The following is a 26792-nucleotide window of genomic DNA, read 5'->3' as shown; positions in this document are numbered from 1 at the left end:
ATTTATCTTTAAACCTATAATGACTCCCTCCATTAGGTATCCTTTTTCTTGTTCTCCTCAATCTTCCTAAACAGTTTTTAAGGACTACAATGTTACATTGTATTTTTAGATAAGCTGCATAGGTACAATACCTTAAGTAAGAGTGGAAACATATATGCAGTATATCAAAAATAACTGTAAATGTTTACCCACATACAAAAATCCATACCAAGGAAAAATATTTGAAACTAGTGGTTGTTAAAATGTATACTTAGATATCCACCCTTTTGTCACATTATTCCTATAATATATCCCAACTTTTTCCCTTCAGAAAGAGATCCATGAATCTAGTCTTCTTTGTTCAGCTGTTTTTCTGACCGTGACCAATAACAACTTGTAACCAATCTCCATAAACGGTGACAACCATTCATAACATACTTAACACCACCTCTTGGGAATGTGTGTGTTGTGTTCTCTATACCACTTCCTGCTGTCTGGGGTGACAGTATTTTTAGAGGACGGTGAGAAAATTAAGATAATGGTCAAGACCTGGAAACACTAGCAGTAACATTGTTTATCCAGTCTGTTTGTAAAGGGAAAGCGAAGGTCATATCTGAAGTGCTGATTGGGGTAGTCTTTGAGACTGGTTCATCTCAGCTAGCAGCTTTGAAGGTACAGAATTTTGAGTAAACTGCATTTACTCAAATGCATTCTGACAGGCATTCTGAGAGTCTGTATCTCCGGGACTACTTGTTTTCATTGGTGTCTAGTCCATTTTTCTGAAAACATACAAACTTTGAAAGGTAACATTTATATCTGCATTAATACAAATATGGAATGTGCAATGTACATGTGAGATAAAGACATTTTTTCTATGTTTGAGCAGATAAAAGGCATCTGTCAAATTTATGTTTGTTTGGACTGTATAACCAAATCTCTATAAAACCATATGAAAGGATGTTATGTAAAAATAAGTCATGAGGATTCTGAAGCCAACAAGATTTATCATGTTTTATCCAGTCTGAGAGCTGTTCCCATCATAGAAGGATCATTATATACATTGCACGTTCTGTAGTCTTTCTTAGTTTCTTTTTCAAATCTGTAGCCAAGATTTTCAGGAAGCCTCCCCTATCAAATTTGATACTCATTAATTTTGAAGAGAACCATAAGTTTTTGTTTCCTGAGGAAATAAAGGTTTAACCTCTCCCCTGAGGCAACATATTTTCTGACTTCCATTTTGAAGTTCAGACATTCTTAAAATATATAGGTTGTCTTAATCTGAAGCTTACCTCTGTAGGGTTTTTTCTTTTTTAACATTTCTAAATTTTTCATTTCCAGGATTCATTTACTTTTGCTATCTTTATTATTTTTATTTCTATTTTCAGGTCTTGACAGTTTTATGTGTTTCCTCAACTGTTTGTTTTTTCTTGGATTTTATTAAGGGATTTATTCATTTCCTCTTTAAAGACATCTACCATCTTCATAAAGTTTAGTGGTTCTCAACTTGTAAGTTGCAACTCCTGTGGAGGTAAATATCAGATATTTACCTCAAGATTCATAATAGAAGCAAACTTGTAGTTTTGAACAAACAACAAAATAATTTTATGCTTGAGAGGTCACCATAATTTGAGGAGATCTATTAAAATACTGCAGCATTAAGAAGACTGATTGTCATTGATATACTTTATGGTCTTTTTCTTATGCTTCAGTTACATTGAGATATTCAGGACCTTCTGTTGTAGGATAGGTGTGCCCTGGTGGAGACATTACTCTGGATGTTAATGTGTTATGCTGGTATCTAGGCATCTAGGTTTGTAATGACTACTAGTTTTTCTAGTTCTGATTGTTTGAATGTATTTGCCCTCCATAAACTTATAAGGGTTGGCACTCTTGGTAATTGTGGCTTTGTTTGGATTAGGTATGAAATATTGGAACAAGTGTGTCATTGTGGAGGAAGCCTTTGGGGATCTAATATATACTCATGGGTTGAGGTAAATATATGCTCATGGATTGAGAATATATTAGATCCACAGGCTACTCCCTGTTGCCTGTGGATCAAGATATAGCTGCTCCTTCTAAAGCTTCATGTCAGTAAGCTGCCACGACAATTAAATGTTTTTTTTAATAAAAGTTTTTGTGGTCCTAGTTTCTTTTCACAGCAATAGAAACCCTAACTAACACAGAAGTTGGTACCAGGGACTGGGCTGTGGCTGTGATAGGCCTGAATGTTATTTTATTTGGGGGAATTTGGACTTTGGTACTTTGGGTTAGGAAAGCATTGGGTAATGGGAGAAACCACTAGGAGCATGGAAAAGGATTTGAACTGTGGGGTGCTGGTTCAAGAGGTATCAGAATTTTATTATATTGCCTCGGATTGGCATTTTAATATTTTGATGAAGATTGTGGCTGGTTTTTGCTGTTACCTAAAGATTGTGCCTAAGGCTAAAGCAATTTGGATTTCTACCATTTGCAGAGAAAAATCTCAAAAAATGAGTATAATATAACTTTGTCCTGTGGTTACTAGTGTTCATGCTTATAAATGAAAAAGGAAAAACTGACAAAGAAAAATACAAAATGTAAAATTTGAGGAGTAAAGGAGCAACAGACAGTGGAATACGATGAAGTCCTGTGTTCAAGGAGATAAACAGATTAAAAAATGGAATAAAGGGAATGGTGACTCTGGGAAAGATCCCACTTAGCTAAGTTTCCAAATTGTGAAAAGGAATTAAAGAAAAGCTTGGATTCAGGTGTGGAGGTTCATACCTTTAATCCAGCACTTGGAGGATAGAGGCTGGAGGATCTCTGATTTTAAGGACTGTCTCATCTATAGAGCAAGTTCAAGGATAGCTAAGTTTATGCAATGTAGGTAAACATTGACAACAGAAAGCTGGTGAAGATGTAATTGCTGAGTGGGCCAATTTTCAGCCCCAGCAAGCACAAAAACTTGACAGCTTCAGGAACATGATTCTGACTTTAGCGTTTCTTCTGAAACCTTTTAGAAGGAAGGGTTTATGGAATTTTCCTCCACAACCAAGAAAGCCACTGTGGCCAGGCATGTGTCACGTGTGTCCATGAATGGTGGCCTAGAGAGGCTACTGCATGAAGCTGTGAAGTTGAAGCCTGGATATCCTTAGAGACCCCAAAATGTTGGAGAATGCAGAGCCATATAATTCCTCCCAAGGCTAAGTTGCTAACATGGAATGGAAACAGCCCAAGAGAAAGAAGTGTGCTGCAGTAAACAAAGCAGAAAGGACTTGGAGCACTGAAGAGCATTTTAGTATCAGACATAGACATGTAGAGTTTGGAGTTTGCCCAGCTGGTTTTTGGTACTGCTTCAGTCTAGTATTTCCTTACTATTCTCCATTCCCTACATTTTGAAATGGTAATGTATGTCTTGTGCCATCATATATAAGAAGTATATGATCAGAGCCGGGCGCTGTTGGCACTTGCCTTTAATCCCAGCACTCGGGAGGCAGAGGCAGGCTGATCTCTGTGAATTTGAGGCCAGCCTGGTCTCCAGAGGGAGTGCCACGATAGGCTCCAAAGCTACACAGAGAAACCCTGTCTCAAAAAACCAAAAAAAAAAAAAAAAAGAAGTATATGATCTGCTTTTTTATTTTGAATTTTAGGTGATGACTAAGAATTTGCATGAAACTCAAAAGAGATTTTGAAATTTGGACTGTAAAATGTTGTAGATTTTAATAGACTATAGGTATTTTGAAGCTGGAATTTGCATTATGGTATTATTACAAGCTTATGGCAGGCACTGAGTAGAATGCAGTGATGTGAATGTAATTGACCCCCATAAGCTCATAGGGAACAGTGCAATTAGGAACTGTGTCTTTTTTGGAGTAAGTATGGCCTTGTTGGAGGAAGTGTGACACTGTAGGGGATAGCTTTAAAGAATCATATATGCTCACTCTATGTCAGTGTCTTAGAACACTTCCTGTTGTCTGCAGATTAAAGATGTAGAATTCTCAGCTCCTTCTCCAGCACCATGTCTGCCTATAAAAACCTATTTCCCATCATGATAATAATGAACTGAACCTCTGAGCTGTAAGTCACCCAATTAAATGTTTTCCTTCATAAGATTTGCTTTCTTCATGGTGTCTCTTCACAGCAATAAAAACCCAGCTAAGACACTGGCACAGGTGATGATTTCTGAGTTTGTCTTAGTTTAGTGTATGTGTGGTCTTATGACAGAGGTTGCCTGTGTTTAAGCAGAGGTGGATTGCCTGTCCACTGCTCTCTTATTTTTTTTTTTGCCTGTTTTTCCTTTTTTTCCGAGACAGGGTTTCTCTGAGTAGCTTTGGAGCCTATCCCCGAACTCACTCTGTAGACCAGGCTGCACTATTCTAGTTTTAACCTAGCATTTTACTTAGGATTGGAGAATTATGTCGGTTGCAGAAAAAAATTGTCCAATTATCTATCATGTATACAAATCCATGAATTTAATTCCTTTCTTAGCTACTTTTCTACTGAGGTGATAAAGCAACATGATCAAGTTAAAAATTAACATTTAATTTGAGACTTGTGGTTTGAGAGGGTCAGAGTCCATGATAGTAGAGCACAAACGTAACAGCGAGAATAATCGACAACTTAGAGATATTTTTGTGGTTTAATTTTTGAAATTGGCTGACAGTTTGGTATTAGATAACTAATATTTCTGTGGAAAGATTATTTCTCACTCTCAGGATTTCTTAGATATTGGTGGTTCTTGGTGTATTCTTGAGGACTGGTGGGATTTCCCCCATTAACTAGCTTGTTTTGTCTTTGTTGTGCTCATGTCTAGGCAAATCAATTGGTGAAGATTTGTGGGTATAGCTTCTGATCTTGGCAATTACATAGGGCTAGTAAAATCATAGATCTTGGAGGATAAACTATAATCACCACTTCAGTAAAACCAGCATAATCTTTAAGCATATTCTAAATATTTGTATTTAAACTGACATGTGAATACAGCCCTAATCCCTCATTAAAGGAAATTTTCATAGCAACAAAGAGTTTTTGTATCTTAATCTTTGAGTTGGAGGCAGAAAAGGTGCAATAAATGGAAATAGTGTGGTCTTTTGGAACCTCAAAGCTGACCTCCAATAACATACCTCCTTCAATATGGCAACAACTGATAATACTTCTGAAACAGTTCTATCAACTGGGGCTCACCTATTGAAATATATGAGCACAGAGAGGCCATCCTCATTCAAATCACCACAGTCTCTAATAATGTAAAGCTTATAAATATTTTCCATTATGTTAAAATACTTTCAAACACCATATAAAATGAAACAATGTAATATAACCTACATCTTTGTACTTTTAATTGGTTCATTAAAACTTGTCTAGATTTTATTATCACAATTAATGCTACAAAATATCATTGCATCTAAATACTCTATACTGTTTGTGTTGACAATTTGAGACAATTAATTTCTGAGAGAGATAGACACTTAGGTTCATTAACTGAGATTGGGCTGAAGTTTCCTGTATAACCCAGGGTAGTTTCAAAACCAAAAACCTATGTCAATCCCTTGGAGAACGCTTGGAGTACAGTCAAAAGACAACATGTCTTAAAAAAATCTGTAAATACTAAATTACTAATCAAACTTGGAACTTTTTAAATTGTCCACATTTTGAATTAAAATATAAAGGGAATATCAAAGACATTCATTTACACAATGGAGTAGTATTCGGCAGAAAAAAAAAAACAATGGAATCTTGAAATTTGCAGGAAAATGGATGGAACCAGAAGAAACCATTCTGAGCGAGGTAACCCAATCACAAAAAGATAAACATGGTATGTACTCACTCATATGTGGATTTTAGACATAGCATAAAGGAATACCAGCCTACAATCCACACTGCTAGAGAAGATAGTTAAAAAGGAGGACCCGAAGAGAGACATACAAGGTCCCCTGGAGAAGAGGAAAGGGACAAGGTCTCCTGAGCAAATTGGGAGCAAGGGAGGTGGGAGGAGGGAGCTAGGAGAATGAGAAGGGGGTAAGAAGAGGGGTAAAGAGGTCATGAAGGTGCAAAATGATGGAGTCGGGGGAAGAATAGAAGAAAACAAGAAAGGAGATACCATAATAGAGGGAGACATTTTAGGTTTACAGAGAAATGAGGCACCAGGGAAAGGTCTGGAGATCTACAAAGATGACACCAACTAAAAATCTAAGCAACAGAGGAGAGACTACCTTATATGCCCTCCCTTGACAATGAGATTGATGACTGTGTTATATGCCATCCTACAACCTTCATCCAGCCGCTGGTAGAATTAGAAGTAGACACTCACAATCACTGAAATGAACTGGAATCCAGTTGCATAGAAGGATGAATGATGAATAAAGGCATCTAAACCAGGCTGGTGAAACCCACAGAAACAGCTGACTTGAACAACGGGGAGCTGTTGGGGCTCAGACTGATAGCTGGGATGCCAGTATCAGACTGATCTAGATCCCAGGAACGTGGGATTCAGTGAGGAGACCTCGCAAATCTAAGGGACCTCCTGTAGTAGTTCAGTACTTATCCTTAGCATAGGTGTGGACATTGGGAGCCCAATCCACATAGAGGAATAATCCCTGAGCCAAGAACACAGGGGGTGGGCCTAGGCCCTATCCTAAAGGATAAGATAGACTCTGATGATCCCCTATGGAAGGCCTCACCCACTTTGGGGAGCAGAAATCATATGTGATAGGTAGGGTTTTAGTTGGGGGGGTGTTAGGGGAGACGGGGAGGGAGTGGGAACTGCGATTGACATGTAAAACCATCTTGTCTCTAATTCAAATAAAAAATGGAAAAGAAAAGTGCTCACCCTGAAGAAGGCTTGATGCTACATTGAGATCACCAACACCCAATGTAGTTCCCGGATAAGCTAATAAAGACTTTCTATTGGTTTAAAAAAAAGATATCTTACCATATTTCTATTTCTTTTGTGGTGTGTCACTGTTTATATCTTATATTTGCCTCTAGTTATTAATGTAAAAAGTAAATCATGAATTATATGAGATCTCTGATTTTAGTTGAGACTTGACCTTGAGGCTCTAGGAAAAGAAAAAGGCAACTAGAGCTCATATTTTGAATATTGAATTGATGTATAACATCTGGGAAAGGGGTTTAAAATAAGAGGTCAATGACTTTAAAGTAGGAAAAAGGAAAGAAAGAAAATAGCAAAGAGAGATGGTCTTTGGGAGTGAAGTTTAAGAAGAACCTGTTCACTTTGATCTCTCTCAAGGAGGGATTGGTATTCTTACTTTACTCAATATTCACTTCTCAAGCAGTATCATATTTGCCGTTTTCAGTTTTCTTTAAAGTGCATGGCTTCTCACTTTCTTGAATCTGCACTTGAATATCTCTAGGTCACGAGCTGTTCTCATTGCAGAATTGAGACTGCTCATCTCTCTTCAGTATTCAGTTCAGGCTTTCTATGGCATGAACAATTTTATTATTCATGTAGATGACCTATTGAAACCATGTCCTCATATTTTATGTTTTGAATACTTGTGATTCTAAAAGTGGCTGCTTTTTAACATTAAAAAAAATCTTGTACCTATATACTGAATCCTTCAGAGTTATTTCTATAGATAAACTTCTAAACCATTCTCTTTTGAAAGTCTGCATTCTAACCTTCATTTTCAGATTCCCTGACATCTTTTCTATTTTCTTTCATGTCTCTTGTGTACACCAACTTTTTATGCAACCTGTGTTTTACTTTATGTAACTTGATTCTCAGGTCTCCTTTCCTGTCATTTTCACTTCCCACTACGATGCAGTGAACTCATGTTTCAATGCTATTTGTTTCTTCTGTTCCTACAGGATGAAGAAATCTACAGAGTCAATATATGTGGCACAGTCTCAAACTTCAGAAATGAGTCCTGGATCATCAACCATAATGTTATTCCTTTTTAATCTATAGTGTAAATTCCCCCAACCATTCCTGAATCTACATAAATGTAATATCTGGTCTTAGTTACTCAGGGGAATGACTGTGCTTTGTTTGCTATGAAGGAGACTTGGGATAATGGTGATATCTTTTAGGGCATCCTACTCACAGGAAAACTATTCAGCAAACGCTCTGCTTATCATCTCCTTCCCAGGGAGTTAATTGTACTTTTCTTTCTGGGCAATTTATGAAGGAATGTGTATCATATTTTTGTTGGTGTGAAATAGTATATGAGTCATATGTTAAAATTCAAACATAGAAAATAATGCACAAAGAGCATTCTCCTAACAGTGGTCTTACTCTTTGCCTCACTCCTTACCTGCATGTGTGCACAGTTTAGAGATAAAGGGAGAAAGTAAAGTAGATTTGATCAGGTTCCTACACAATCCTAACAGATGTGACTTGTGACTTTTAGCCTAAATCTTCCAAAGGGTAGTTTTAATTGAAAGAGCAAACATCTCTTTTTACTGACTGTTGATAATGTTTGAAGCTTTTTTTCTTATATGATTCAGAATTAGAAATTGAAAATATATAACTGTTTATTTTTTCAAATTTGTGTCCATTTTTCCTTGACACTTAAATAGTGCAGTATAATATGAAATGAGATCATAAGTCATGTCTGGCAAATGGAAATTCAAAATCAAAAGTTAAGGCTTTTTTCTTTAATTTATATTTTATAACTTCTCTCTCAAAGAAAAAAGAATTTCTTCCTGTTTATTCTTTTAATAATTTCAGTGATTTACTAGAAACTTCAGTGTGTTACCTATCTTATAAATAAGATTAGGCTTAGATTATTACTAAGTGAAATGTATAAGGATAAATATTTAAATATTGACCTAATATGTGTTTTTAATAATAATAAATATTTATTTAAGTTAAAGTCATGATTTTCTCAGTTATAACACATATTTAAAGATCAAGTAATAAGCATGAGTGAGGCCTTTAGTTTTGATTTCTGTATAACACACACATGCTCACACATACAAATACTCATGTTTTCACATGTGTGTATGCATTTATGATATTTATTTTCTCAGTCCTAGTCATTTTGCATTGATTTGCATAAAATTTGTTTAGCTTATTTTGCTCAGTTTGAGCAACTCCTTTGTGCCTGTCTTCTAGTATAATTTCATTTGTTCTTACAGCTGACTAAAATTCCATTGTGTATCATTACCATATTTTCTTCAATTATCTGATGAAAGATGCCTAGACTGATTCCATCCATGCAGTTTAGAAGTGGTGAAGTTGGGGCCTAGAGGAGTTCTATTTTTAGATTTTGTGGAACCTTCAATTGTATTTCCATAGCAAATGAACTAATTTACTTTCTCACCATCACTGCATAATGGGCCTTCCCTGGACACTTCTTAGCCAGCATTTTTTTGTTACTTATATTTTAAATGACAGCCATTATGAGCAGGGCCAAATGGGATCTCAATGGAGTTTTAATATTCATTTTTCTGAAGTCTGAATATTTTGAACTTGTGTTTTATGTATTTGTTACCTGTCAGTGTTTCATCCTTTGAATTCCCACAGTTTTTAATTAATTATTATTACACAATACAATAAAAAGATATACTATACTACTTTGATGCTAAGCATGATACTTACATGCTAAGGAATGACATGAGGAAAATATTAAAGATTTTGTTTTCCAATTTTATACCATGTTTCCACAAGATTACAAAACTTTATGTGTGTATAAAGGACTGTAATTCTTCACATACCTTAGCTTTAACTCTGAACTATGTACCTTAGGACAGTGTTTTTGTCATCTTACAGCTTGATGGAATGCACAAAGGCTTTCAGTTTCAAACCAAAGCTGTAGTGAAGTCACACTTTGCAACACAGGCAAAAATTGCAAAACACATCTCTGATTCTTTATGACATTTGGTTTGAGTTAGTTTTTGACCAGGATCACCTCAGTAAACTTTCACTGTTACTGAGTATTTCTAAAGCCCACATTTTCAGTTATATGATCCCAGATACAACAAATGGAAGAATGTTTTATTATGTTATGCATAATTTTGTTGTTATAATTTGAAAGGCAAATTTTTTCTGATCATTGATTCTTATATCCTGATATAAACTCATTCAATCATTTACTGTGCTTTGCATTATTTATAGGAGCTATTCTATACTTTTTACTTGAGACTATAAAGGGTAAAAACTACCATTTTTGATTTGTAAGCTCCAGTAGGAAATGTCACATTATCAAAGTACCCTATTTTCATTAAAATGATTACAATCTAAAATTACAGTCTAATTTCCTAGTATAAATAGCATGTGAGTATTTAATAATTATTCAAGATTCTTAATTTGAAGTGTAAAAACAGTTTTGAAAATATTTTCATAATCCAGATGACAAACCTGGATGCTATAACCAGAAACATAGAATAGGAATGCAACAATGAAAATCAATTTCACTGCAGAACATGAAATATTATTGTATGGTTTCAGATTCCACAATGCAGTAATAAGGCATCCTATCAAGATATGTTGTACCATGTCACTAAACAGTGTTGTTATAATACCAAGAGTAATTTCCACAATTACATGGATGTGTTCTAATGCTTTTCCCTCCTTCCTTAATATTTTGTAAAACAAAACTTTATTATTAAGTTAAATATAATATTGCATAATCAATATTTAATATCTAATGTGTAACACAAGTTCTGTTGAATAAACACACATGAGATCTGACTTATTTTATGATATCATATGTTAAAATGCTTTTCAAAACCTAAGGCACTTACCTGAAACATAAATATTAAGGGTATGTTGTTTTCACTAACATAAAGTGGGAAGTTTATTAGCTTTAAGTGAATTATATGAAACATTTAACATTTTATTAATTTTCTTGTGTTGTGAATTCTAATAAGTATACCCATGTACAAAAGCTCTTATACTCCATGCCATTGCAAAGCTGTATAAAGCAATGCTGTAGCCAACAAATTTTAGGGCTGCTAGCCCTCAGTACAAAAGCATATTTTACATAATATAATAAAGTACTTAATACAAACAACATAGAGTAACAAGATTATTTACTCTTAAGGACACCATGAATCCTAGTTATTATAATACACTGCATATAAAAGGTATGAATGGTGATGAAAAAACATTCATATTTGCTGTTTTTGCTTCACAGTAATAGAAGATAAATTATCTCTTAGGGTATACATTTGTTTACATAGATGCTACTCAGTTTACATTGCTTTGACTTAGCATTTTCAACTTTTCGTTAGTGTGAAAGTAATACATACTAAGTATAAAACACATGTAAATTATTGTATTTTCTTCTTTCTCAGACCATGATTGTGTTACGATATTCTCTCTTAATTCTGAACAGTGGCAGTGAGCAGTAACTTCCACTTAACCATGCGAGAATAAGGGCATACAGCTGGTTGTAGAGAATTTATAAGTTTCAATAAACTTCAGTGTTGATCAGCAATTACAAAATATTATATTTTGTTATAAAATACATCACTGAATTAGGTGAATTAGTCAAAAAAGCAAGTAGGAATCATAATTACATTTAACGATATATGTGTACAAATGTTCAATATCTAGGGACACAATACACACACACACACACACACACACACACACACACACACATATACACATACACACACATGCACACAAACATACACTATGGTAGGCTATGGTGTTTAAATAAGTTAATAATATTGAATGCTTTTATAAATTATGATATTTTTAATTTCTGATGGATATGTAAGGATACATTGAAATTGCAACTTAATAAGCATCTATATTTTTAAAGACTTAAAAATACCTAAATAATTTGTCCAGTATGAACAATGATAAAATTAGTGAATTATTTGATGTGAATCTTTTCAGGATTTAAATTCCAAAGGGAAATAAATGAGGTGAATCCCAAGTTTGGTAAGTTCTCTCTGATGAACACACAGAACACTGTATGTGAGGAGTTGAGACAGGAGCTATCTGATCTGAAAGGAGAAGAAATGACTGGTATTTGTACAGCAAGGAATCATAAAGGTAGAACTTGACAGAAAATGAATGTCACAAAACTTTGCAGCACTTTTCAGAGAGTCTCAGTAGTTGTGTATGGCTGGCATGAGAGTATCCACCTTCATCAAGCAGTTGCTGCTACAGCATTGAAAATGGCAAAGGAGTGTGCAAGGTTAAGCAGTCCTTAGGAAAGCCATGCTGAGGAACTTGTGTTTCAGACTTCTTTAGACTGGAAAAGAATCTTCTCTCACAAAATGTCTGACATTCATCTGAGCTATCAGGGAAGAAGAACTAGGACTTAGAGAAGAAAATCAACGTGATTCACCTGAAGGAAAAAATAAAATCAAACATTGTAAGGCTACAATTGTACAAGCAAGGAAGGACACATTGTCTTCTACCAAGGCTAAAGCTCTGGACAATACATTGTATTTCTTGTATCTCCACCAATAAAGCCTGAACCTAAGCTGACAATCTCTCTACATAATGAGACAAAAATCCAACTGTTTGCTAAAAGAAAAGCAAAAGTGAAGAGGCTTCTAAAAACAATGAAACAATATGACATGCTTTTGTTTTACTGATCATTGTTTCAAGTATTCTCCTTCCTGAGCCACTATAGAGAAAGAAACAAGCCATGGAACACAGAGCAAGAACAAGTTGGTTTTCCTCTAAAACATGGAACAAGGCATGGATGATGCTGATTTTATCACTTTCATTCTCCTTAGGTCATGACATCCCTCGTGAAGCACATGAATATGAACAATAACAAAAACAAAAAGATACATTCAATTTGGAAAGGAGTAAGTGTGAATCTCTGTGCATATGGCATGACATCATGTTCACAAAATCCCCCCTGGTGTGGTGGCATACACCTTCGATCTCGGCCTCAAATAGGTAAAGGCATGTGAGGTGCAGATAGTGGGCATCCCAGCTTTATAGCTAATTAACATCTCCCTGGTCTATATAAGACATTGTCTCAAAAAGCAGCAGGTATCCTTGAGCATGGGAATATTCCTTGTCAAGGTTTGACAGATAGAGGCATTTTTACCCTTTATTCACCATCAGGAAGCAAAGAATGTGGGGTTGTATTCAAAAGCCTGAAGGTCCACAGTAATGACCAACTTCCTCTATCTCCTGTAGGTTCACAACCTTCTAAAACAGTAAGTACCATCATCTGAATATGAAATTTCATCCATGTGAGCTTACAGAGGACACTTCAGATTCATAGCATAACCCTACCTGATAAGAGGAAAACCGATAGATTATTACTAGCTTCATCCTGTTATTGCTCCCTGTTCTTAAAATGGCATTCTTCTGCAGCTTCATGTAGATGTCTGGCAGATAAGTAAGGCAGATTTCTGGGCTAACTTGTTGGTCTTATGCTTCTTGGTACTATGAAATTTCCAAAATTTCTGCCTTGCCCAATAAAAGACTGCAAAATCCATTTCTGTAAGAGGTTGTCAGGATCTGGCCTGACATGTGGCAATTTTTTTATGTTTGTCTCATGAACTGGCACTATGTTTGCTTAGTATTTTCTCTACTGACTGCTGATTTGACAGATCATCCAATCCTGAGTTGCCCCAATCTACTATCTATGTTGTCTCTACTTTCTAAGGCTGCTGCTCATTGTTCAAGTTAGCCTTATATGACACATGGTTTGGCTGACAAGTGACTTCAAGCTCCTTTTGGTTCTCCTCATATGCTGTTATAATCTTCAACTTTGTATTATCTGATTCCTGAAAGGAAAAAATTCAATATATGTTTCCTTTATTTTTCACTAGTTTTAGTAAGTATCATGTCCAATTATTGCCTGGTCATTTATGAAGTATATTACCTATTTGCATTATAAAGCAGTACATTGTAGGTTATTAAATTCAAAATTTCACAGTTTAAAATTTCAGATTACCAGATTGATTTATTTCAGAATATTGATCCCAAATGTTGGGACTTTAGCACTTACTAAAGATGACTCTGTGTGTTAGATAGGATCTTTGTTGTTTTCTAACTGTTCAATAATATCAATACATGCCATATCCAATGAATACTAATTAATTGAATTGTTTTCGTGAGTATTAAAACTCATTCAAAAATTTAACCCGTGTGAATATTATGCAACATATGTTTTTTTTTTCCATTCATTTATTTAGCTCATAAATAAAGTCATGCACAATTATGATACATAATACAGTATGTTCACAATGGCATGGCTAAATTAAACAAATTAGCATGTTATATCACACATATTCATCATTTTTGTTTTGAGAACACTTAAAGTATACCATCTCACAACTTTTAAAGTATAGCATATTGTTATCAACCATATTTATCATGCTCTCAGTAGACCTCAAGACTTCACAGAGTCCATGCCTCTTGTCCAACTGCAGTTTTATATCGTTAAACCAATCATTTTAAAGTGTCAGTATTTCAACCATTTTGGAAGTAATTTATAAATAATAAAATATCAGATATTTATCACGCTAATCCATAGCAAATATTATAACAGCTTATAAATGAATATTTTAATATTTAGCTCTAGGGAAATATTGTATTTGAATAAAAATGGTTCCCTTACTCACATATATTTGAATGCTTAGACACAAGGGAATGAAACTATTTGAGAAGGGTTGGAAGGTACGGCCTTATTAGAAAAAGTGTGTCAATGAGTTCTCTCTCTCTCTCTCTCTCTCTCTCTCTCTCTCTCTCTCTCTCTCTCTCTCTCTCTCTCTCCAGACCAGGATGTAGTTCTCATCTACCACTACAGCACCTACCTACATGCTGCCGTGCTCCATGAGAGGATGATAATGAAGTAAACATCTGAAATTGCAAGCCACTCCAACATTAAATGCTTTCTTTCATAAGTGTTGCAGAGGACGTGATGCCTCTTCACAGCCATAGAATAGTGACTAACCCATGAAGGGGTTAATAATTCACTGCTTTATTTATTCTTTATGAATTGCATGCATGTATACAATGAAGCATGGCTAACCCACTCTTCCTTGTCTGCCTCAATATACTCCCCCTTGCAAATTCATGACTTTCTTTTTGATAAACCTTGAAGTCCTATTAACCTCGGAAAGAGTTTTTAATATCAATGGGCACAATAAAACCACATAGTTATCACAGGGATAGAATTATAGCTGTTTCAAATTGTAAAAATAAGAACATTATATTTGGGTGGACAGATGGCTCAGTGGTTAATAGTACCAGTTGTCTTACCTGAGAACCAACGTTCAGTTCTTCACATCTACATGGAAACTAACAGTCATCTCTTGCTCCAGTTATAGAAAATCTGATGCCCACTTCTCACTTCTGTAGGGACCTGGTACACAGATACACATGCAGGCAACACCCCTATGTACACATAAAATGAAGTAAAATGAGAAAATCCTATAAAATTATAATATGAAAACTGAAGAAAAAAGGATTGCAAACACTTGGGTTTCCTTTGCATTTTAGGTTTGCATGTGGGAGTGATAGGGTTATTAAAGTATTATTTGATATTATATGAATAGAATAAGAATGGAGTAGCTATAGGCACTATGCCATTTATACAGAGTCACATCAATGGAATTATTTCTGGAGAACCAAACTTCATTTGTGACTGGCAGCAATGGATTAAAGAAAAACATATAGTTGTTTCCACTCTGAAATTATTTGCCATCAACTACAGAAAATATTTGCAAAGCGAGGTATTTCCCACCCTCAATTGGTAAAGGGTCTTCAATGCTGCTATGAATGTCCCATTTATTTTCAAGTATTAGCTTATGCTGAGATGAAAATAAAAAAACAGAATTCAACTCACACCAGTAGCATATCCTTAGATCTCACTTAGAGAGATAGATATAGAAGACTTGAATTTTACATCAAATTAAAAATAATCCATAAAGCAAACGCATTCGATTTTTGAAAGTACAAGAACTTTAGAACAAAAATAACTTATTTTATAGATTTGAGTTAAAGTTATTATTACTATATAATGTGAAAATTTGAAGTAACCATTTTTGTTAGTTCCACTCCAAATAGGAGACAAAATTCACTGAAGTCATTAAGTGACTGAAGTATCAATCCAGAAGCTTAAAGCAGGCTTGCATTTTCATATCACTGTGTCTCTAATAACATGAATTTTAACATTTTTTGTATTGAATAAATTGGGACTTTATAACTAAAACTGTTATGATTAGATACTAAAGGAACTATAAGGTCATTAAAAATTAGAATTATTCAGTAGAAGCTAGGTTTTGACAATCGAGACATTGAAGTTAAAAACAAGTATATTTTTAACCATTCAAAAAGAAAACTTTCAAATAACAGACCCTAGTTTGAATCATTTTATTCTTCAAATACATTGGCACTGTAACCAATGACATGTTCAAAATTTAACTATATCAGAAGAGTTTTCTCTTTGTGTCATATACAGTGGTTCCATGGGGGAAAAATGCTTCTTATTTTTTTGTCCTAGTTATAGAATGAAAAACATTCATTTTGTTTTTCTTGGTATTCTCTTGACAACATTGCCATTGATTTTCATAACACAGCATCTGTATTGTCAGCAAAGGAGAAAATTCCTACTGACTGAATTAGGAAAAGGAAACAGAAGCATTCTCTCTCTTTAATGGCACACACACACACACACACACACACACACACACACACACAAAATGATGTCCATATAGGAATTCTTTCTGCCTAAATGAGAACCTGGTCCTCCTCAGCAAAAATCTTTTCTGCTACCTATAAACATCCAAATCTGTCAAGAAAGTTGGTCTCATTTTCACATGTCTCTGAGACTGACATTCAATCTTTAAAATAATTGCATGTTGGGAAGGTAATTGGCTGGAAGTTTTTATGTGTTTGGGCTTACAGAAAATTGAGTTTCTACTCATTGCTCTGCCTTCTCTTTTTAGCAAGGTTTGCCCAATGTTCTGGGGTGGTAAGACAGATTCAATAATGCATGTACTGTTAAATTGCTTCATTAATACTTGTGTTCAAATAGGAAATGAGCATATTTTCTAAAGGGCTAAAAGAAAGTGTATTTATATTCCAAGGCATTGCTAATCCTGACAGTTTTCTGTAAAAATATTTACACAAATAAATAAGAGAAATCACAATAATTATTTGTAAACTCTCTTCAAAGTTTTTTCAAAGTTGAATGTTTACATACCAAATGATTTTATTGATTTCTTTTTTGTTAATATATTGACTCTTTAAATGGACAAAATAGATAGTATTATTCCAAATCCTTTTGTTTGTTGAAAAAAATTATAAATTATTTACAGAATGGTAAAGTGTGGGCATAACTAATAGCTGAAATCTATTTTCTCAAAATTATTCTAAATTCAAGGTTTTAAAAATTGTTTTGTGATATTCGTTTTGTATAACATTTGAATTTATAATCATAGCTCTTCCTTTTATATATTATGATTTTTGATTTCCTTCAGTCTTTTATGATGCAATATGTCAACCTATAATGGTTAATTTCTGGATTCACCTCAACAATCAGAGTGATACTTCAGATACATGTTGAAGTTAACTTGTCATCTTGGGCAGATGCTGTGACATGTTTCATGTTTTACTCTACATGATAAACCATAGAAGATACAATGCAGTTTACAATGAACTAGGGAAAATTGATTTCATTTCTTCTTTGTTGCCTATCATTAGGATTAGACAACTGTCAATCAACAAATCAAGAAGAAATCTGCAAGGATGAATCATTACTCAACTGATAGGAGTTTATCTGTAGAAGCGAATCATAACCATCAGTTTCTGCTGTTTCACCTATAGTTGTAACATGAGAGGATGCAGTGGAAAGAATCATACAAATGCTGGTGGAAAGTGGTCCCCTGCTATGGATATGATTACAATGGACCATTTAGCATGCATAATACAGCTGTCACAGGCATTAGAAAGCCACTGGAATGCTAGACAAGATATCCAAATATATTTCCTTGATCTCTCCATGTGTTTAGTCAAAAAAGAAAATGAAAAATAGAGATTGTTATTAATTAAGGTCTAAAGTAAAAATATAAAAGAGGAAAAAATAAAACTGCTAGATGATTAGGTGAAAAACTTCTACGTGTCAAGGCCAGATGCTATGGGCTAATCACACAGCTAAATCAACAATTCTATTTCTTCAAACTCCTTTTCTCTTTTTGCTGCCTTTGATAATGCTTGTCAAAAACTACTGATGCTAAGAAATTTATGTAAATAATTCTTCTTACAGATTTCATAGCAGTCATTTATGTAGATGATCTCTTGGAGGTGAAAGAATTCTACAATTAGTTATCTTTCTTCTCATTGGCAAATAGGGGTTTTTCTTTTCAGTGTTTCCAAATCCAAAGTGACAAAACATGTAATCCTCTCCAAGAAACTGAAGGCCATGGATAGCAGTAATTATGATTCAAATAGGACTTCCTTCTTGGCTTATTTAAGGTCTTCAATTTCTGATGTATTTACTTAGAGTTCTCCTTTTAGTACACTAATTGCCAAGGACTGTTTGGCAGGCAGAGCTGTACTGTGATTGAAAGACTGTGTTCAGAGGCAAGAAACAAACCAGAAGGGAACTTTTAATTTTTTAAAAATTTTTCTGCAGGAGACATTGTTTAATTCATATCTCTGGAGCTTCCAGAAAATGCCTTTCTTTCTTTTCTCTTGCAAGGTGTTGGAAGAATACATTTCTGGAACCAAGAGATAGAAGGAAGAAAGCTTCACTATATTTTAAAATTGTTTTGGGTTTTCCCATCAAACAAAATTGATCTGGACATGTTTAAGAACCTTTATTCACTGAATTATATTGATTAAAACTTTTCTAGCATGTTGTATTTTGATTATAGCTTTATTTGAAATACATCTGAAAAGCCATGCGAAAAAGTGTGGATTGAAATAATTTCCCTAGTATAAAATAAACAATGAGAAGAAACAGAGGATTAGAGTTGATGCATTTGTTATGTGAAGAAGCAGAAAAAGAGTAGCTCTTATAAAATGGAAGGTGTGCAGAGCAAATTGCTCTATTTGTATTGTTATGCTCCTATTTTACAATTATGGATATTTGTGTATAAAACTAAATATCCAGTGAATGCCTTAAGTTGAAAAAACAAGACAGGAAAACATAGCATACTATCTAGAGTTGTAGGTATTACAATAAAAACAGATAAAACCACTAGTAAGGTTTTTTTTTTTTTACATTAGAATTTTTTTTATTAGTTCAAATTAGGAACAAGCTTGCTTCACATGTCAATCCCTTCTCCCTCTCCCTCCCCTCCTCCCCAACACTCCCTTCACCCCTCACCTGCTCCCCACCTCAAGTCCCCTCCACTCCCCAGGGAGGATAGGGCCCTCAACTGGGGCTCCTCAAAGTCCACCACATCATCCAGGCCTGGGTCTAGTCTCTCTCCCAAGTGTCCAGGCCGAGAGAGCATCCCTTCACATGGGATGGGCTCTTAAAATCCCTTCTTACACCAGGGAAAAATACTGATCCACTACCAGGGCCCCATAGAGTGCAAGGCCTCTTCATTGACATCCATGTTTAGCGGTCTAGATCAGCCCCGTGCTGGCCTCCCAGACACAGTCTGGGGTCGATGTGCTCCGGCTTGTTCAGACCAGCTGTTTCTGGGGGTTTCACCAGCCAGGTCCTGACCCCTTCGGTCTTCATTCCTCCCTCTCTGCAACTAGGTTACCGAGTTCAGTTCAATGTATAGCTGTGGGTATCTGTCTCTGCTTCCATCAGCCACTGGATGAGAGCTCTAGGGTGGCATATAAAGTAGTCATCAGTCTCATTATAGGAGAAGGGCATTTAGGGTATCTTCTCTACCGTTGCATAGATTGTCAGTAAGTGTCATCCTTGTAGATCTCTGGAAATCCCCCTAGTGCCAGATCTCTCCTCCGACCTATAATGGCTCCCTCTGTTATGGTATTTCTCATCCTGCTCTCCCCTGTTCTCTCCATTCAACATTTCTGCTCTTCCATTTTTTCTTTAAGAGAGGCAGTGCCAGTGGACCAGGAAACGGTTTTATATACGAGTTCCTTAGACTGATTCATATACGTTTTTTCACAGTTACTACATCATCTTAATTACTGTAACTCTATAATGTTCTGAGGTGAACTAATGTGGCTCTCACTAGTTGCTATTTTTCTTTGTATGGTATTGATTATTCAAGTATGATTATTTTCTATATAATTGCTAGATTGGGTTTATTGCTATGTGCAAAATAGCGGGCTGAGCTTTTACTTGAAGTACATTGATCAGTGGATTACATTGATAGGAGCTGACTTCACAAAAATAACAGTTCTTTTGATGTACATGTATGGAATAATCTCTCCAGGAATTTATTTTTTCTTTTATGTTTTCACCAGTTTTGTAGAGTCTAGAACACGACTGTAATTGGTTTAGTTCTTTCTGTCCTTCCCTTCTGTTATTCTATTGCTTCTATTTTTTACTTCTTTTTTTCCATTCATTTATTTAGCTCATAAATAAAGTCATGCACAATTATTATACATAATATAGTATGTTCACAATGGCATGGCTAAATTAAACCAATTAACACGTTATATCACACATATTTATCATTTTTGCTTTGAGAACACAAAGTATACTATCTCACAACTTTTAAAGTATAGCATATTGCTATCAATCATATTTATCATGCTCTCAGTAGACCTCAAGACTTCACAGAGTCCATGCCTCTTGTCCAACTGCAGTTTTATATCCTTTATTTCTTAATTGCAAATCCTAGAGACATTGTTTTTCTAGCACTTGGGAAAATGATGTCTTTGTTTTATTTGTTTTGTTGTGATACACTATCATCTAGAAACTGTTATATACACACAGATTTTTCAGGTCAGTTATTTGAGATATTTATAGACTACCAAGTTATCTGTAAAAAAGAGATTTATTTTTCCTTATGACACTAAAATCTTGTTTTTTTATGTTTTTCAAATTTACTTTTGCCTTATTTACAATTACATGGAGTAATATAGCTACTAATATTATGAGTATAGTATTGAAGAAATGAAGGAAACCAATCTTACATGAGTTTTATATTTTAGAATAGCAGGGTTTAACTATCAAATGTGATGTTTTAGTGTTTTCATTGTAATCTTTTGTCAAGCTAAACCATATATTTTTACTCTGAGATTATTATTTTATTTTATAGTGTATTTTTCCATGTGCAATTCACTATCAATAACTATGAGAGTATGACTTTTCTTTGTTGTTATGGAGAATTGCACTGATTAATAAATATCCAGGTATTGAGAAATCCTATCAGGAATAAAAAATGAATCTCAATCACTGATAATTTATAGCTTTTAGAATACAGTATTTATATTAATATATTTCAATAATTTAAAATGTATTTTTGTCTTTCTGTTTATGAACAATATTGGAATTTTCTGTCTTTTCTGTCTCTTTTTTATGAGCAATAATCTGTTTACACTGTCAAATGCCATGTTCCCTTTGCTTTTATTCCCTTGGGGACACCATGTGGAGCTTTAATTGCTTCTTACCCTTTAGTATGATTGATTTCAAAATCACTAGACTAGTGTTCTTCTTTTCCTGAGTTCTTGATAAAGTTATTTTCATATTACGTATTATCTAATTGTGAATTACAGTGTTGTTTCTCACTGAAATGGCCTAGTTTAGTTATGTTATAGTTCATGGTATTTCTTTATGTTGTAATCCCTCTACATTCCAAAGACTTCTAGGCTAATGTTTATTAAATTTATTATGTCACCAATAAAAGCAAGTATTTCATTTTACTTTTATTTCCCATTGTATTTGCTATTAGTCTTAGCATAAAATTGAGGTGTTCTTTTTATCTGAAGAATTTCTTTTAGCAGTTTTAAAGAATATTTCTGGCATAACAACATTAATTTTCATTTGACAAAGAAATAGCCTATTTATCTGTCATTATCAACATAGAGCATCTTTCCATTGACTTAAATCTTCTGTCATATCCACAAGTGTTTCATAATTTTCACATACCAATATTGCATATCCTTGTTTAAAGTTACTCTGACTTTTGTAAATGGAATTTTAAATTTCTTTTGCTTTTAGTTTTTGAATGATCATCAGCCTACCCCCAAGCTATGCATACACAGATGATAGATACTCGTTTGTCCACAAATAACGGTAATGTGAGTCATTCTTTTCATACTCATTTGCTTACTGTTCTTTTGCCCAATTCCTGGAGCTGATCTTATTGAGCTTCAGGCTCTCCCTAATGAGAAGAGTGATATTACCTGACTGTGAAGATAGGGTTCTCAAACAACCAGGATAGTCAAAGGAGAGTTCAACTTACTGTTTTCTCCTTATTCCCTGAATAGACACCTCTTCTGACTACTTATTAGTGACTGAGACTGAAAAGAAGAACCTAGATTCCTGGTGATTGGGTCACCTGGACTGACCAGTGCTTTCTCCACCCAACATCCTGTCCCAATTTCTGCCCTAAGTCCTTCAGAAATCTTTTGGACATGGAGCTTATTTCTGGGATTCCCACTCCTCTAAGGAAACTATGCTGTCTTTCTTTATGTCTTCCTCTTTCTATCAGTTTGTTTCTATGGTTTCTTTGCCTCCCTATATCACAGTGCCTCCTGTGTGTGCCTAGTGTTTACAGAGACCGTAGAACACATCTGATACCCTTGAACTGCAGTTAGGAGCCATTATGTGGATTGTAGGAGTCAAACCTGGGTCCTTTGGTTGAGTAGCCATTGCTATTAAACCCTCAAATGTCTGTCTCTTGAGACTCTTCCACCCCAATTTTAGTACTCACTTTTGACTTTATAATCCTGAAAGCCCCCGGCTCAGGTCAACTTTGGTAGTCAACAATATATCTAGGCCCCTATTCCTCAAACCAAGCTCACTGTGATCTGAAAGTGGGTCAGTCCCTCTCACAGACACTCCAGTCTCCTCTTATATTTTATTCTTCAACAAGATGTTCCTTATAAGTGGCACCAATCATTCAGTCAATCAATAAAACATTCATAGAATGTAATATACAATATATTGTAGAAGACACAGGGAGTTATTTCAAAGAAAGATAGGGCATCCTCAAAGCTGAGAGGGAAAATGGTCTGAGAAACCTTGTGAAGGCAAACACAATAAAAGCATAAGAGTTGACAATGGCCATAGATCTCATTGTGCCAACCTCAAACTGTGGCACTAGGAAAAACAAAAGATTTGCTGAGAGATGCTTTACTATCTGATTGACTGTGAGGCCCATTCTTGTCCTACTGTCTTCTAGCATAACAGTTTACTATGAAATATCATGAAAGAGAATAAAACAAAATTTACAAAATAACCAGGCTTTACCAGGAGAACCAGCCTTCCTTTGTTAAGTCTAAACAAAGCCTGTTATATTAGCCTCTGTCCTTCTAATTATCTGTAGCCACCCCAACATATGGTGTTTTTAAACTTAAGGAGTGACAGATGTGAGGTTTTTTTCCTTACCCACAAGATTTGCTTGAAAACTCTTGTATTAACAAGGGTAGAGTAAATGAGGCCAGAAGCTTATTTTCAAGGAAATCATACAGTTACTTCTAACCTATAGATCTGTCAAAATGTCAAGGACATATCACAGGATATAAACTCTGCCAAACACAGGAGTGTTCGGCCTGTCACTGAATAAAAACCTTAACATCTTTCCTTTTAGAACAGGGAATGCTTTTCTTTAAGATAGACAGGCCACATTCCATTTTTCCAAACTTAGACATTAATAAAAATCCTCCCATGTGTTTCACAGTTTATATCTGTACAAGTGTTTAGTAGGTCCACAAGGGCTACAATATGGTGTGCAGCCTCAGTACTTTTCTTTTAATATTATTTTTTTATTTATTTTACACACCAGCCATAGTTTCCATTATTTCCTCTCTTCCTTTTCTTACCCACTCCCGCACCTCCTTTCTCATTAGTCCATCCATTCCTCAGAAAGGGTAAGCACCCCCATGGGGAGTCAACAAAGCCTGGCATATCAAACTGAGGCAGGACCAAGCTCCTCACCCCTTCAAGGTTGAGCAAGGAATCCCATCATAGCGCACGGATTGTGAAAGCCCTCTCACATACTAGTGACAGATACTGGTTCAACTGCTAGGAGCCTCACCTTTCACAATATCCACAAGCAACATTAAATATCTGGGGGTAACACTAACCAAAAAAGTGAAAGACCTGTACAATAAGAACTTTGAGACTTTAAAGAAAGAAATTAAAGAAGATACCAGAAAGTGGAAAGATCTCCCGTGCTCTTGGATAGGCAGAATTAACATAGTAAAAATGGCAATTCTACCAAAAGCAATCTACAGATTTAATGCAATCCCCATCAAAATCCCAACACAGTTTTTCACAGACATTGAAAGAACAATACTCAACTTTATATGGAAAAATAAAAAACCTAGGATAGCCAAAACAACTCTTTACAATAAAAGATCCTCTGGAGGCATCACCATCCCTGACTTCAAGGTCTACTATAGAGCCATAGTTCTGAAAACAGCTTGGTATTGGCACAAGAATAGACAGATAGACCAATGGAATCGAATTGAAGACCCAGATATTAACCCATGCACCTACGAACACCTTATTTTTGACAAAGGTGCTAAATCCATACAATGGAAAAAAGATAGCATCTTCAACAAATGGTGCTGGCACAATTGGATTCGAACATGCAGAAAATTGCAGATAGATCCATACTTGTCACCATGCACGAAACTTAAGTGCAAATGGATCAAAGATCTCTCCATAAACCCAGCCACACTGAATCTTTTAGAAGAGAAAGTGGGAACAACCCTTGAACAAATTGGCACAGGAGAACGATTCCTGAACATCATGCCAGAAGCACAGACACTGAGGTCTGCAATTAATAAATGGGACCTCCTGAAACTGAGAAGCTTCTGTAAGGCAAAGGACACAGTCAGTAAGACAAAACGACCACCCACAGAATGGGAAAAAATCTTCACCAGCCCCACATCTGACAGAGGACTGATTTCCAAAATATACAAGGAGCTCAAGAAGCTAGCCACCAAAACACCATACAATGAAATTAAAAAGTGGGGTGCAGAACTAAACAGAGATTTTTCAACAGAGGAATCTGAAATGGCTGAAAGACACTTAAGAAAGTGCTCAAAATCCTTGGCCATCAGAGAAATGCAACTCAAAACAACTCTGAGATACCACCTCACACCTGTCAGAATGGCTAAAATCAAAAATACCAATGACAACCTATGCTGGAGAGGTTGTGGAGAAGAAGGAACACTCCTCCATTGCTGGTGGGAGTGTGAACTTGTAAGACCACTTTGGAAATCAGTATGGCGGTTGCTCAGAAAAATGGGAATCAATCTACCTCAAGATCCAGCCATTCCTCTCTTGGGTATATACCCAAATACTGCTTGTCCATACAACAAGGACATATGTTCAACCATGTTCATAGCAGCATTGTTTGTAATAGCCAGAACCTGGAAACAACCTAGATGCCCCTCAACTGAAGAATGGAAAGAGAAAATGTGGTACATTTATACAATGGAGTACTACTCAGCAGAAAAAAGCAATGGAATCTTGAAATTCGCAGGCAAATGGATGGAACTAGAAGAAACCATCCTGAGTGAGGTAACCCAATCACAAAAAGACAAACATGGTATGTACTCACTCATATATGATTTTTAGACATAGAGCAAAGGTTTACCAGCCTATAATCCTCTACCCCAAGGAAACTAGAAATCATGAATGACTCTAAGGGATAAATGGACCCCAGGAATGGGAAGTGGCATGAACTCCCGAGCTAATTGAGAGCATGAGGGTAGGGGAGTGGGTGCTGCCACAATAAGAGCACAAGATGAAGAGTAGAGGAGAAGAAATGGAGGAGCAGATATATTGAGTTGGGGGAAGAATAGAGGAGAGAGAGCAGGATGAGAGATACCATATCAGAGGGAGCCACTATAGGTCCGAGAAGAGATCTGGAACTAGGAAGATCTCCAGAGACCTATAAGGATGACACAATCTGACAGTCTGGGCAGTGGAGGAGAAGATGGCCTAGAAACCCTTCCCCTAGAATGAGATTGATGAATACTCTCTATGCTATTCTAGAGTCCTCATCCAGTGGCTGATGAGAGCAGAGACAGACATCCACAGAAATACACTGAGCTGAAATCTGGAACTCAGTTGAAGAGAGGGAGGAATGAAGAACGAAGGGGTCTGTACCTGGTTGGAGAAACCCACAGAAACAGTTGGCCTGAAAAAGGGAAAGCATATCGACCCCAGATGCTCTTTGGGAGGACAGTACAGGACTAATCCAGCCCCCTGATAATGGACGCCAATGGGGAGGCCCCTGCACTCCTGGGAGCCTCTGGAGGTGGACTTGCATTTTGCCCTGGTGGGTGGGAGGGACTTCGAGAGCCCATCCCACTTGAAGGGATTCGCTCTGTCTTTGAACACATGGGGAGGGGCCTAGGCCCAGCACAGGAAGATTTGGTGGACTTGGTGGAGCCCTGGTTGGGGGCCCTACCCTGCCTGGGGAGTGGTGGGTGGATGGGGTGGGGGGTAGGTTGGAGGTGGGGGAGAAGGAATGGGGGTGGGGGGAGGGAGAGGGAGAGGGAGAGGGAAAGTACATGTGAAAATATTAATAATTTAATAAAAAATGCAAAAAAATATAGTTCAAACCACACAACTGTCATGCACATGCAGGAGTCCTAGGTTGGTCCCATGCAGGCTCCCCAGCTGTTGGTCTAGAGTCTGTGATCTCCCATGCATAAGCTTGGGTTGTTGCTCCTTGTCATGATCTTGACCATCCCTTGCTCATATAATCCCTCCTCTTTCTCTTCAACTGGACTCCTGGAGCTCAGCCAGTGTTTGGCTGTGGATCTCTGCATCTGCTTCCATCAGTTCCTTTCTTTATAAGATTCTGATTAT

This window comes from Cricetulus griseus (assembly GCF_003668045.3).
Source record: "Cricetulus griseus strain 17A/GY chromosome 1 unlocalized genomic scaffold, alternate assembly CriGri-PICRH-1.0 chr1_1, whole genome shotgun sequence".
Taxonomy (NCBI): domain Eukaryota; kingdom Metazoa; phylum Chordata; class Mammalia; order Rodentia; family Cricetidae; genus Cricetulus; species Cricetulus griseus.
This window is presented reverse-complemented; position numbering follows the sequence as displayed.